This window comes from Euwallacea fornicatus, chromosome 20 (genome assembly GCF_040115645.1).
Source record: "Euwallacea fornicatus isolate EFF26 chromosome 20, ASM4011564v1, whole genome shotgun sequence".
Lineage (NCBI taxonomy): Eukaryota > Metazoa > Arthropoda > Insecta > Coleoptera > Curculionidae > Euwallacea > Euwallacea fornicatus.
The window spans coordinates 2275069-2289355 of NC_089560.1; the positions used below are offsets into that span (position 1 = coordinate 2275069).

The window sequence follows — 14287 nt, forward strand, 5'->3', positions numbered from 1 at the left end:
AAGTTTTCAATGGAAGCATGTGTTATGGTCGAACGAAATAATATTACCAGATTCGTTTCCAATGGTCGAGTTTACGTTAGATGATCTCATGACACAGAATTTAACCCAAAGTGCCCTACAATGACCATCAAGCATGGTGGAGGCAATATTAAACTGTAGGGGTGTAAGGTGGAGATGGAGTTGGACCTAAAAGTGATGGTATCTTGAACACGCACCAATATCGGAACATTCTTGAGAATATTATGCTGTGACATGTAGAGAATACCCTTCCTGTTAGCTGGCAGTTTTCGCATGAAAATGATCCGAAAAGTACAGCAAAAATTGTAAACTAGTGGTTAGTAGAAAATCAAGTTCATATTATTATATGGCCTGCTTGCAGTCCCGACTTGAATCCAATTGGAAATTTATGGTGGGATGTAAGATAGGCACTAAAGGATAAAAATATTACAAATCATACTCAACTTCTTGATGAAATTCAGCAGTTTTGGTATGCCATACCTCGAAAACGATGCCAGAAGTTAATCGACTCTTTGTCGCAACGGCGTTATGAAGTCATTCGGAGTAAAGGATACGCAACTAAATATTAATTTCAGTTTAATAGCATTAATATAATTAGTAGTAGATTTAAGCCATTTTAGGATTAAAATTTCATTTAAATGGAATCGTTCTTATTTATTTGTCCAGAGGAATTTTGTTTATTTGTCATGTCGACCTAAATCCTTATTGGAAACGTCAAAAATGTTAATAATAATAAATATTATTTGAAATAAAACTAATGTGATAGAGAAATATTTTTATTTTCCTGATTTTAAATAAGGTTAGTACATTTTAAAGACTGTTCTTATTTATGCGGCCACCAGTATATATGGTCATTTGTAATTAATGTCTGTCATTTTCAGTCACTCTTTGATATGCTCAGTTCCAGGGTAAACATATTATTATGTTATCCGCGTTATTCTAGTAGAATTATATTTTTACGTGCTAAGTTTTACTAAGACCATAATGAATTAGTTTATGGCCGTAAAACAGTATCATAAAGAGGCGTTCATAATCAAATTGGTCATAATCGGCGCAAGGCGAAAAAGTACCAAGTTTACTGCCGTCATAAAGTAAGCTAAAGCAGAAAATTTGCGTTTTCGCCGATTCAATTTACCTCAATTGATACCCACTAAAATCCTTTTTTATTTCATTTTAAAAATTTTTGTATGTGTTTTCAATTCTGTCCTTTTACTCGAATCGAATTTATAAGAATTGTAAAACTTTTCAATGCCTCGGCTGTAAAAGGCCTACTATTCCGATTGGAGGCCTAGAAAGCAAACTATTCAAATATCATAAAATTGTCATATAAATACATGAATAAAGTTTCAAAAAAATCACGTAAAATCGCGATTCACTTTCTCCCGGTGTCACGTCACAAAGCGGTGTGTCCGACTTTAGGCAGGCAGCGCTACACAGTAAATTGGAGATTACGGGAGAAATTGAGGCTCAAATACTGGTTTACATTGTATGTATATTACGTAATTGTTTGTTAAATTGTAGTAATAGTAAAGTGAAAAACGGGTTTCAGTTTCAGCATGTCTGCCAGGTCACAAAAAACTACATAGGTAGAGTGTAAGGCGAACACTCTGTACATCTCAACAGTGGATATTACTTTGGTTGATGTTACTTCATCCTAATTTACTCTACACACCATATGAAACAACACTTCTTTTTTTCCTCGTTGTGTGTTCGACCTTACAAAATTGTGAAGCTTAGTTGACATGAAATGCCCTTTGAAAGAAGTTTAAACGAGGAATTAATTTCGAAATAAAGTCCAGTGTAAACTATCCATTAATTAAGTGTTAAGAAAGTGCACAGCTGAGAGATATCCCATATATCCGATTACTTCCGATAATAAAACGTTACTCCAGTTTAACAGCGTGCTATAGAACAAGGGAAGTTGGGAAGTTGAAAACTATGGTGTCGTGTTATAAACTATACGATACGACCCAAGAGGAAAACGTTTTTCTCCTACTGTGCTTCTAATGGAATCGAAATAAACTTTCATGCCAATTTGTAACAAGAAACTTTCGGAAGACACTGTTCCGCTCCATTTCAAAAAATCCAACCTATGTGTGGATTTCCTATAGCTCCGTCTGGTTTAATCATCGTCATTTCCTTTTGGTTGTTTTCTGGACAGGTTTGATACCTCAAAAGCTTTAATTTATTTTCTCGTAGTTTTATCAGTAGCCCGAGGCCGTATTTAGGCTCGTCTTTACATTTTTTTGATGTCCTCGAAATAAAAGAAGCGGAGCCTTTAGATTACTCCATAATTTATTGACTAAATTTATTCACGGGGGCTACGAATTCTTTCGAGTGTAAAATTACATTAGCGGCTTTACAATTTTTTATGCGAACCTTCCCGCTCCGAGATGTAATACGGTATCGTCTCGTCAACAAGAAAAAACTCGATATTTCCCCGCAACGCAAAAGTCGATATCCTTATACACACATCGGAAATGTCTAAGAATATTTTTATATATAGAATGAATTTCTTCTCAAATTAATGAGAAAATGAAGTTTTCCATTTATAGGGTTAGAAAGTCTTTAATGTGCAACGAAACTAAGTTTTTGTCAATAGATTTCTAAATCGAGGTTGATTTATTCGTAAGTTGTAAATATAACTAAGAACGCCGCTCTTTTAACTTGATAAAACATTCCCGGAAACCAGAAAAGATGAAGTCTCACACAAAGTATGGCCACCGTTATTAACTACAGCCCTAATTCTTTTGTCCATACTCAAAATGATTTTGTTGATTTCCGTTTGTATCCTTTCCCATTCTACTGACAATAGCTCCCGAAATCGAAAGGCACCGTGAATGTCGCCATATGTAGCGAAACTCTTCTTTGCAGCACCTCACATACACGCTCAATTGGATTCAGATCTGGCGATTGTGCTGGCCATACTAATGCGACGATTCCTTCGTCGGTCAATCTACTTGCCACAATACTGGCGACATGTGGACAAACATTATCATGCAAGACGCGAAAGTTTTAACCAACAGCTCCGACCAATGGTTGGACTGTGTGGCCCAGAATGATATCGATGCAGTGTCAAGCTGTTAGGAGTTGATTTGGAAAAACAAGGTCGGTTCTGCGGTTCAATCATCATTCCAACCCATACCATTATTGTACCACCTCTGTATGAATAGACTTCCTGGACATGTCGTAAACGTTAAACATTTCCTCACCGTTTAGACATTCTCGTCCGATGAGAATGTGGGCGAAATCCATACCTGGACTCATCAGCGAATAAATCTGTAGCCCAATCAATTCCATTCCAGTTTCGAAATACTTGACATCACTCTAATCCTTCAGCATGATTGCCTCTGGAAAGAGGTGAACATCTCTGTGGTCTTCGACTATACGGCCTACAGTCATGTGGTACGCACATTGTAAATCTGAAACTAATTCAAGTGCCGTAATTGCAGGTCGTCTTCCAGCTGTTAAAACTAAAAATCGATCTTGAGCTGCAGTTGTAATATGTACGTCCGCATCTTCGGTGTTGTTTGATCGAAATTTCAGTTTCTCGAAAACGACATCATAATCGATAGATTTGACACTTTGGGAAACGCCCATGTACTGAGCTACTTTAAATTGCCTCAAACCATCTTGAAGAGGGCCTATGGCTGGATTCATCTCATCCAGAATTAAATGTCATTCAATGGTAAAATACGGTATTTTCAAAGCATCTGCTAAACATCGACTAGAATCGAAGGAACGAAGTTGCATCAACCTGATAATTTACCAGCGTACAAAATGTTACCTCTTTCACATCATCAAGAAAATTGTTTATTTCTTTTTACTTTCTCTCAATTATTCATTAAAAAATGTATACAGAGTGAGGACTTAAACTAATATAATATAGTATAAGCTGCAGTTGGAATTACTTATTAACAGCCTTTATGATTTAAAAAAAATATCGTTAGAATTTTCCGATGCGATGAGAATGAAGTGTCCAAGCGAAAAATCAGATAAACCTATCGATGAAATTAATACTGAAAGCCTTTTCGGCACTTTTTCTGCAAAGCGACACTTCTTTTTGAAAGGAAATTTTCGAGATAAATCCAAATGAAAAGCTCCATATATATTATTGCTGGGAAAGCAACGTGTATTAGAGGGGCCCCATTAATAATGCAGGTTTTAGCCCGTTCCTGGAACAAAGACCACTCGACCGGAAACTCAACCAGATATCTGATGCAGCATTTCTGTAAATGGCGGCTGCATAGCGGCTTTGTAACTCACTTAACCTAGTTTTTGATGAGGGGTGTGAATGCGCGAAATGATGGGCAGAAAAAGTTTTCAATTTTCACAATGGATGATCATTGCTTAAACAGGGGTTTTAAAAAGAACATTAAATAATTTCAGTATATAAATAAAATCGCACGTGTGGATCTATTCGTTCACTTGCCCAATCCACATTAATAAAATACAATAGTTGTGTTGGAGATATCAATAGAGCAGTAAATTATCTCTCCATGACAGACTCTATCTGTTTCCGGATTCTGGAACAAAGATAAAAAAAGAAGAAATATGCTGGAGGAACATCGATTTTTGTTAAAATTGCAAGCAGACTAAACTGATGAATATCTCGAATATTTCCGAAACGGCAGGAGGTATCCAAGGTCACCCACTTTTCAAATTTTGAGCATCGGTTCTTTGAGAATCTGAAGCGAATATCCACTTAAAGTACAAATCATATTAGTCATCTCGACGGGCTGTATCAACCTGGACTGGGCGAGCCTCTTTTTCTTTGATTTCCCGGGATATGAACTAACATAAATGCTGATATTTGCAATTTTGAAGAATTGTGTTCAATTTCAATTACTTTCCAGATTTTAAGCACCGAGATGTTAAGGATTCAAAGAACATCCCGACCAAACTGCTACAGACTGCATTTTATGCGGAAATTGCGGATTGAAGCTTGAAAAGTGGAATAGTAAGAGAGAAGAATGTATGGCGGCGAACACACAGACTGCACCAATCGTGTCATTTTTTGGGGGGAAGGGTAGGTACTGAAGTGTAAGTTACTAGATGAGGAGAAAAGTATCGATAATGATCGAATTATAAACTTTTTGGGAGCCTACAAAATTGGGAAAAGAAACGATATTTTATTATTTACATGATCAGTCCACGATTGGTTTGAATTAGATTAATATTTGACTTAAAAGCATTAAATTAGGCATTAACCGGGTATAGGGGTATAAACATAACCACAATACCAAATGGTGCGCTTAGAAATGGATTAACGAGAGAAAACAATATAATTAGATAAGAAGTAATTGGATCACCAATAAGAGAGGGTAATGCAGGAGTGATAGGATTCCTACCTAGTTACAAGGGAATTAGTAATAATGGAAGCATTTAACGAGCTGAAGAATAATGTGAAAGAGATAAAAAGGATAGGAAAATGGGGTGGGACGAATAATAAGGGTACACGGGGGGAGTTATATGATATGCGGAGGAGAATATCCCGTGGTTATGATATTAAATAACCCATCTAGTCAACGTTTAGTAGCTTTGTTCCAACAGGATAGTAAAACAATTTTCTATCAACACTCAAAACTGTGCAACTAACTATTGCTGATGATCTGAAATCCTGAGGAACGATATATGGTCTACTAATGAGAATGACGACAGATTTACATCTCTTAACTTATTTAATAGTTAATCTCTGATGCAAGCAAAGGAACGTCAAGTGATGTGCATTAGTGCCACTTTATGGCCGATGTCTATTTCCTAGAATGCGAAATGGAGAATATGCCTCTCCATAAAACGGGGAAGCATGGACGTCACAGGAAACGAGAGGGAACGTCGTATTAACTACGAAGAAGTGGAAAGTTATGGCGATTAAGTGAAATTTGATAAAACTGAAACGGGACTTCGATTTTGAGTGAGATTTGATCAAGTTCTAATTGTTTTTCCATATGAGAATTTGGTAAAAACATTCTACTTCTTTGAAAAATCATTATTATCTGCAAAGTTCTGAAAAAGTGGCCAAATCCTGCTGGAAATTTATCAGTTAAGCAGTTAAACTTGATAAAATTGGGGTCGAAATCGATTCGAAATTTCAACAAACTGGATTCTGTATGAAAGCGTAGATAGCCCTGTTTCCCACACTCAGAGGAGCGCACTGTAATCCGAAGAGTTTCCTTATTCTTACATCTTTGCCTCATCCGTACCTATGCATGGATTCATTTGCTATATATCATATGTAACATAATAATAATAATTTATTAATTTTAAGGTAATGTATATGAACATAAATTAGTCTAAAATTATCTAGAATTTTTCAGCTCTAGATATTGACAGAAACTTAATCATATGCAAATCCTCATGTATCATTAGATACATTTTGTCTGTAGGTGCTAAATCATTATTGCGTAGCAAAATTATGACACATACAGGGTGTAAATTTCAAAGTTATCTACCCAATGATCTCGGAACAGGATAGATTTTTGAAAAACCTTTATTATCGAAGGAAAACAATTTTTAGGTAGAACTCATTGTGCTTCTATCAAACCCTCTACCCCGTATAGCCACCCTCTGAAATATATTTAATGGTAAAGAGAGTTAAGTAATATATTATGTTAGAGGGCTCTTCATTCTCTACCTTATGGTATCTATTATAAAAGTAGAATATTATTTAATTGCTTGTGGTAGTTGAAGATGTTAATGGATATTCAAATCATTTAAAATATATTGGGATAATTCGTGTGTAAGAATAAATAAAATTATTTTCATTTATGAAAGTAAGTAAGATGGACAAAAAGAACAGCGAAAGTTTTTAATGTCAGAAGCCCTAATTCTAATGTAAGTCACAGATACGTTTTGGACTTACCACACAACTGAGATCTAAAGAACAAAAAAAATCCAATATTAATTCCTGATAATAAGTTTAGAAAACCTTGAAAACAATTAAAATTAATTTAGACGCGAAGCAGAGGCGTACCCATTCGAAATCTGAAACAAAAAAATCTATATTAAGTTTTAAAAAAGTCTTCAAAACTTTCGAAGTTGTTTTCCTTGGCTTAAAAAAAATTAACTGTAAACAACAGGAAACCACAATCAGAACTCCCTCCCTAAATGCGTGAGCTAGACTCACGTAAACAACAACCACTCACAAAATAGGAGTTAAACTCCGCTCATTTTCACTCACTGAGTCATGAAGGAAATGGCGCACCTTAAGGGTCTTAAGGAGACTCGATTATCCCGATTATTAGTGCAGCACGCATTACGGACATATTATTCATCGTTATGATAACATTCGAGTCAATCACCTGCGGAGCGATATCTGTACAAGCTGCCTTTTTATAAAGGTTTAAGTGATAACCCTTGGAAAGGATACGTAATAAGAAGTAATGTGTCACGTTTCCAGATTTAGTAAAATCAATATTGGTTCGGGTCGTTGGACATGAACGATAACAACGATACGATGGCCTCCAAACATTCAAATAACTTTACACACTTTTTACGAGCGTACAGCTCATCAATCTGACCATGGATATGATACGAGAAACGAAATAATATACAGCTCGTCTATGCTCCAGGAAGGACACATAAAGAACGAAATAAACGACTTGAAGCAAGGTTAAATTAAACACCGCAAATGAACTTTCTGGAATAGTGATCTTTTCGTAATCCCGTCAACAAAAATTGTCCTGCTACGGTCATTAAGGTAAGAGATATCAGTTAGTATTTATTTCGGACATAGCACGCACTGCACTGCCCCGTCTCGCGCCCGCCTATGGATTTTTTCTTTTTGGTAGCCGAAACTTTGGCTTTGTCTCAATTTGAGCTCCTTCCAACTGTACCATTTAAAGAAAATACATAATTTGAAAATCCACATATTTAAAAAAAATTTAAACACGTGACTTTACTGCTGTTATGTCTGTGTACGCGATTGCTGAAAGAAACAACAATTAGGTTAACGTTGCCGAGAAATATAAGCTCAAATATGGAGCCAAGTTACATTCGACTGCACGAATGACCGAGGACTTGTTGCATCTTGTCGTCCACTCGGTATAAGCACAATTACCTATATCTTCTTAATAAAAATATGCTGTTAGAACCCTCTTGTCGGTCAGAATCAACCGGAAAGGGTGCACCTCTTCCCTGCAAATGTTATTAATCTCGTCACTTTTACTGTTGGTTTAACTTCAAGTGAGTCTTACGCGTGCAAAGGACAAGTCTCAAAATGTTGATTTTGAGTTAACGTCATAACTCACGTGAGAATTGTTGGAAGTTGTGTCTTTTTTTGGGGGATTTCGAAAATCAACTCCAACGAATAAATTGCGCCTTATTAAAGTTCGAACATATAAGTCTAAGACTCATTTATGAACTTAACGCACAATGCACAAATTGCAACTTGTCCTTTGCACGCGCTTGAGCGATTGACAGGTTAAAGTTGCCGTTGGAAATTAATCAAACTTGCCATACAAAAATAAGGGAATTTGAATTTGTAGCAGTAACTGATTTATTCATACATAATAGGTGCCAAATTGCCCTTTTTTGTGTTTCATGCGTGATGGCTCCCCAACTGCGAATGGCTCTATGTTGAATTATGAAGCCGGAAATGCATATAAAAAAATATCAGCATTTTTCGTGAGACTTTAGATATATTGAGCAATTTCATTCAGCGGCCGAAAGCTCAATGTTTAACAAGTAATAAAACTCAGTTCAGACTTCTGCCTTTCTGATATACTCAGCATAAGGATTAGCAGAAATTTGTTTATTATATACGGCCAATTCCATTATTTCGTAACAATCCCAGGGAAAACGAAATGAATTTCTTGAGTATACTTGTAGAAGTTTTTGGTTGAGCATGACGGAAAATTTATTAAATCAAAAAACTTAAGTACCTAATCCCACGTTCGAAAAGTCCGGGAAATTCCTCGGGACTTTCTCCAGATCTTGATTTCACCGTATTAAATCTCGTTGAATCGAAACAAAAAAACGTAAAAATACATTGTAACAGGATTCCGCTTTTTATAGAGATTTTTATTATTCAATCAAGCCCCGTCTGGTCTTCCTAGAAACTGTTCTCGTTCGCTTTTGTTCTCGAATCCTTTATAAAATCAAGGTTGATTCAATGTACCAAGCCATGCGTAAATCCATCTGAATTTAAGAGTGTTTAAAATCCTTTAAGTCCAAATGAATTCTCTTCTCCCTCTTTCTTTTTGAATATTTCAGATAACAAAGCAATTTTCTGATCTCTAACAGACTTTTGTCGGAGGTTAAAGTTACCACTAGTTTCCACCCTATGACGATAATCTTAATTAGATTAGGATTAATTGAACGAAGCCAACCAATTACATCGCAATTTCGTCACACAATCATTTTTGAATATATTTTTTGTTGATTTGGTCTCTTAAAGGTTATTTATTCATGTTAAATACTACCAGGGGTGTATGTACTGCCATCTGTTGCAGTTATTTTGTATCATTTTTTTAAGTCCACAATTCCCTGTTAATGATCAAAATCCACCAATTGACCCGATAAATTTTTCACGAATGGTAAACAGGCCACAATTGCTAAATAAGTTCTTTGGAATCTTCAGTAGAGAATAGTGACGTAGTGTCTCGTGAGAATTGAAAAGGTGAATAATAACAGCTATACAAATACAGAAACCGTCTTTAAATATACCTGTTATGGTCCTACTAGAAGTGCATATATTTTTTGATATACAATCACTCAAAAAAGTATCCGTACAGCCGGGAAAAAATTCTGTAAACCGTAACTTTTTACTGATTTTGTTCAAATTTTGTATAATGAAAATTCAAACCGAAACTCAATTTGCGTAATCGAGCAACTTTTGAAAATTTAACTTTTAGAGTGCTTTCCAGCGTTTAAAAAAAACTTCTTGTGCGGTGGAAATTTTTTAATGTGGTTTTAACATTCTTGCAGAGAGGATTTTTCTTCATATATCCTGAAAATTTGATCAAAATCGAACAACAAATAAGGGAGTTGCAGCCTTTCAAAAACGCCAAAGAGTGACGATTTTCGCGCAAAATGACGAAACTTTGACATTTTTGACGACTTTAAAAAGCTGTAACTCCCTTATTTGCGGTTCGATTTTGATCAAATTTTCAGGATATATGAAGAAAAATCCTCTCTGCAAGAATGTTAAAACCACATTGAAAAATTTCCACCACACAAGAAGTTTTCAAAACGGAGTTTTTTTAAACGCTGGAAAGCACTCTAAAAGTTAAATTTTCGAAAGTTGCTCAATTACGCAAATTGAGTTTCGGTTTGAATTTTCATTATACAAAATTTGAACAAAACCAGTCAAAAGTTATGGTTTACAGAATTTTTTTTCGGCTGTACGGATACTTTTTTGAGTGACTGTATTCGTGTAGTTTTGCAGATATGATGGATGTCGAAAAAATACGAATTTTACATTTTTTTTTTCACATTTATTAAATCACTGAACATGGAAAAAGCTCCTTTTTCATGATTCCTTGAGCGAGTCCCTTCTTGAAACCCACGCATGATACTCCAACAGCAATCGACCATCATGTATTCATCCCATCAATCCTGGTACCTCTCTTCTCTACCTTTTAAATTTTAATAAACTCGCTGTCTTGTTACTCACTGTAAGAGTCAAGTTCGTCCGAAATTTTTTGAATGATCGTGGAGGTAGTGAACTTTGATATTCATATTACGTCCAACATTTTTTACGCCAACACGCGATAATTTTCGCACTTAAAATCCTCTAGGAGATTTTTTACATTGATGAAAGAAACCCAGGCTATTGATTCTGAACCGACCTGAACGAAATTCTTACGTTTCATCAAAAGCCCAATACGTGGGCCACCAATAATGCCAGCCTCGAGTTTTTCCACGCTCAGACCAGGAAGATTTCTGGAAATATAATTAAAACCGAAATCCATTTTGTTCAATGCTCTGACATATTATTTCATTAATCCCAATTTTATATGTAGTAGAGACAACTTTATTTTCTCTCCAGTAACTAAGGATGTGTTTATGATGTTTTGTTCCCCGACTGTTAGGCCTTTGCTACCAGGCCAGTTTGTCTTATTCCAATGCTCGCTTTTAGATCTGCTACCTCTCAAACAGAGAAAAGAAGGGAATTTGGTGCAGGCGCTTTGTCGATCCGACTGAAAGTTTACTATTTTTAAATCAACAGACAAAACTCAGTTCTGGTCATGGTATTTAATTTCTTTCGATACAAGAGATATGGTTTCGTAGTTTTCCTTTAATTTTGTGGAACGGACAATGGGAACTGCTTATTACCATTACGCATCAAAACATATTTAAGCTCCACTTGTAGCTATCCATAAAAGTCTCCATTTATTTGGCTGGTAGCTCAAGAGACCCGTTTTTGATAAAATACCACGGAAATTATTACAAAAAAAACATAATTTTTTTTTTAGTAAAAAAATTGAAGGAATCCTTTTTCTGGAGTGCAACACTATGTAATTTTAGCTCCTAGAGCAAATAAATTCCTTTCTTTGAGTCTGGATGCCAGCAGTTCTGGTCTTTTTTTCCGAAACTCGAGATCTCTGTTAAGGTCGCTTAAAACGTTTTGAGTAAAACGTAAAGGTTTTGACGACGTGGCTTCAAAAGCACCACTTTCTTCGCCAATACTAGCTTGGCGAACTTCGGATATACTACATTCTGTATCTGAAAGATCAAAAAGGCCATAGAAAGTTGGAGCAAGGACGTTTTCTGAATGAGGAACAGATCTTTTGGCAGATTTCATATCGGAATAGATTTTTTTTTTTCGATTGACACATCGTGCATTGTGCAACAATCATCGTGGTGATTTTTGGTTCCTTCCTAATCATGGGCACACGAAATTTCAGTCGGCTTCTTCTGCCTCTCATCCGTTGCTTTAAATGTTCATTACACGTTTCGCAAATACTATGTGGAATCCACGGTTTATCAACGTCTTTGATGTTCAAGTCAAAGTAAGCGAAATATGCAGTTTTCACAACTTCACATGTACTTCTTCGAAACTTTCGCACCGTATATTCGCTACAAACGTAACAAAAAGTTTTCGGAGTGTTCAAACGCGATCGGTTTGACGAAGACATGTTTCAGGTTTTATTTACCAACTGTTTTAATTCACCAAACAACAAACATTAAAAAGTTAAATGACTAGCGATAAGAGAATATTTATCAATGTCGGTTGGTTTAAACCAGCACGTACTTTTGGTACTTTAACATCACTGAGTGTCTTGCTAGACTCTACACTTTCAAATTACATTTAAGCTTCGTCGACATCAATTTTCTTTTGTAGGCCTGTGTAATTGTGCAGGTTAGTTCGTAAGTCATCATCAAAATCAAAATACACGAGACAGCTTTATTAGTTGGTCCTGCGAGATACCGACTGACCTTTCGACCACGCACTAGCCAACTTGCCTCAGTTCCGTTCAACCCTTGAAAAATGAAGCAAATTTCTAGTAAATTAAATTAACTCGCACTTTAAAGACATTATACTTTTTCGCTTATATTATATTAAATGGTGTAGCTTATTCCTCAGGTCCCTATATACAAGGTAATTTCAAAGATCGTTCCCGGCCTCGCCAAGATAGCAATCAATCAAACATATTGGATTCCCGGTATGTGTCATTTGTGCCTGGGGTGAATATTTTTAACCCACTTTCGTAAACACATTATGTAAATTTTTTTCATCTCGATCTCGGTGGTCGCGCCTATATGAAGATTGGACGAAACTCGTGGCCGATATGCGAAACTTCTAGGAAAAAATACGTTCTGCTCAGTATCAGCCTCTAAAAAAAGAACGATGAAGCAATTTAAAAAACTTTCTTAGAAGTCACTTTGAGAATTCTGGATCTATTTTGCATCGGAAGCATCTAAATTTAAAAGTTGGCTCCTCTTTATGACCGATCTTTCCTAGCACAAGGCTTAATTTATTTTTATGTCGCAGGAAAGACATCGAACAGGAACAAGAAGTAATAAAAGCGGACTGTGCGCTACGTCTACGGTGAATTTTTGTCTAAATTATTTCTATTTCACAATACAGCTTCAGGTTATGTTTCCTAATAAAATTAAGCTGTAAAATTTACAACCGCAAATGGCAATGTTAGCAAAGGCAGCAAATGCTAAGTTCTCAAGATAGTTGTTATTCTACAGACATACGTAAACATACACGAAGAGAGCAAACTAAAAACTGAATTAAGGATATAGAGTTTAAAGTAGTTTGCTTTCTAGCAAAGTACAAAGCAATTTAACATTCCAACTTCCTAGTTTTAAGTAATCTTAGGGACGAGATGCAGCATTTGTCATAAGCACTTACTCGTCTTACAGTGTTTATTTCATTATTTGAGTTATTTCAATCGTGATCTTTACCGTAGGCATTCCTCGAAATTTAACTTATCAAATTTACTGCTTCCAGATGGTGATTTACTTGGAAGTTTGAGAAAATGTTTTGCAGATAAGTGGTGTAAAATTACTTACCAACATCGACATTATTATTCGACAAGCTCCATTTGCCGAACCGTAAGTCCCGTTAATCCTCACAGGAGGGATCAGCAAAAGATGCAATCTCAAAGGCAATTCCCCAAGCAACCTCTTTGTGTATCCCATCATCTTACCCTGTATGTTAACAGAGTACAAAGAATTTTGCGCGTCATTTCACTTGTTGTTATGTTGGCTATTTGTCGACTTGTTTAGTACAATCAGTTATGGATATTATCAGGAAATATTGAGGGATATTCAGGGATGGAAGCGCGTAAACAGATAATTGAATCGTGAAAGCCAGTAATTATCAACAAATTTAATGAGAGTATGAAAGTTGGAGACACCTCTCAAACGAGCAATTAAGTCTAAAATGCTAATGGGTTCTGATTGGCTCGTTCCAATGCGGAATTGGAAAACTCCTCGCCCCCGTCGCTCTAATATAATTAAAATCTCACTTTTGCTTCACATTACACGAAAGTGATCCATTGAAAACGTACCGGAATGCATAACTTCCAGGAAAAATCTCGGAACACCTCAAGTTATTTTTTTATAGGAAAAACAACTTTTGGCAAGCTGCGCGAAGTTTAACCCAGAGTTGACCTTGCGAAACGCTGACTTTCGGTAAATTCGTTTAAAAGATACAGACTGTTGAAATACCAGTAATGTCTTGAAAAGCTAAAGCGATTTTACTCAAGATCTTACCGTATCAGTCAACATCAATATTGTCCGCCAACCTCCATAAATAAACTTGAGGCGCTTCAAACTTTTTTCCACAAGTTCTTTTCATCGCCGTTATGCC

The 14287-nt window shown here is 35.9% G+C and overlaps 1 protein-coding gene and 1 long non-coding RNA gene across 2 annotated transcripts in view; one reads left to right on the forward strand and one right to left on the reverse strand.

Moving 5' to 3' along the window:
- The window catches only part of LOC136345504 (methyl-CpG-binding domain protein 5/6 homolog sba-like), a 266872-nt gene that overhangs the window by 111705 nt on the left and 140880 nt on the right, over positions 1–14287 (reverse strand). The gene's annotated exons all lie outside the window — the stretch shown is intronic.
- LOC136345594 (uncharacterized) overlaps positions 7610–14287 on the forward strand; it is a 42697-nt gene continuing 36019 nt past the window's right edge. Inside the window, exon 1 of the long non-coding RNA XR_010733171.1 lies at positions 7610–7717. This is a non-coding gene — a long non-coding RNA (uncharacterized lncRNA). The remainder of the gene's footprint in view (positions 7718–14287) is intronic.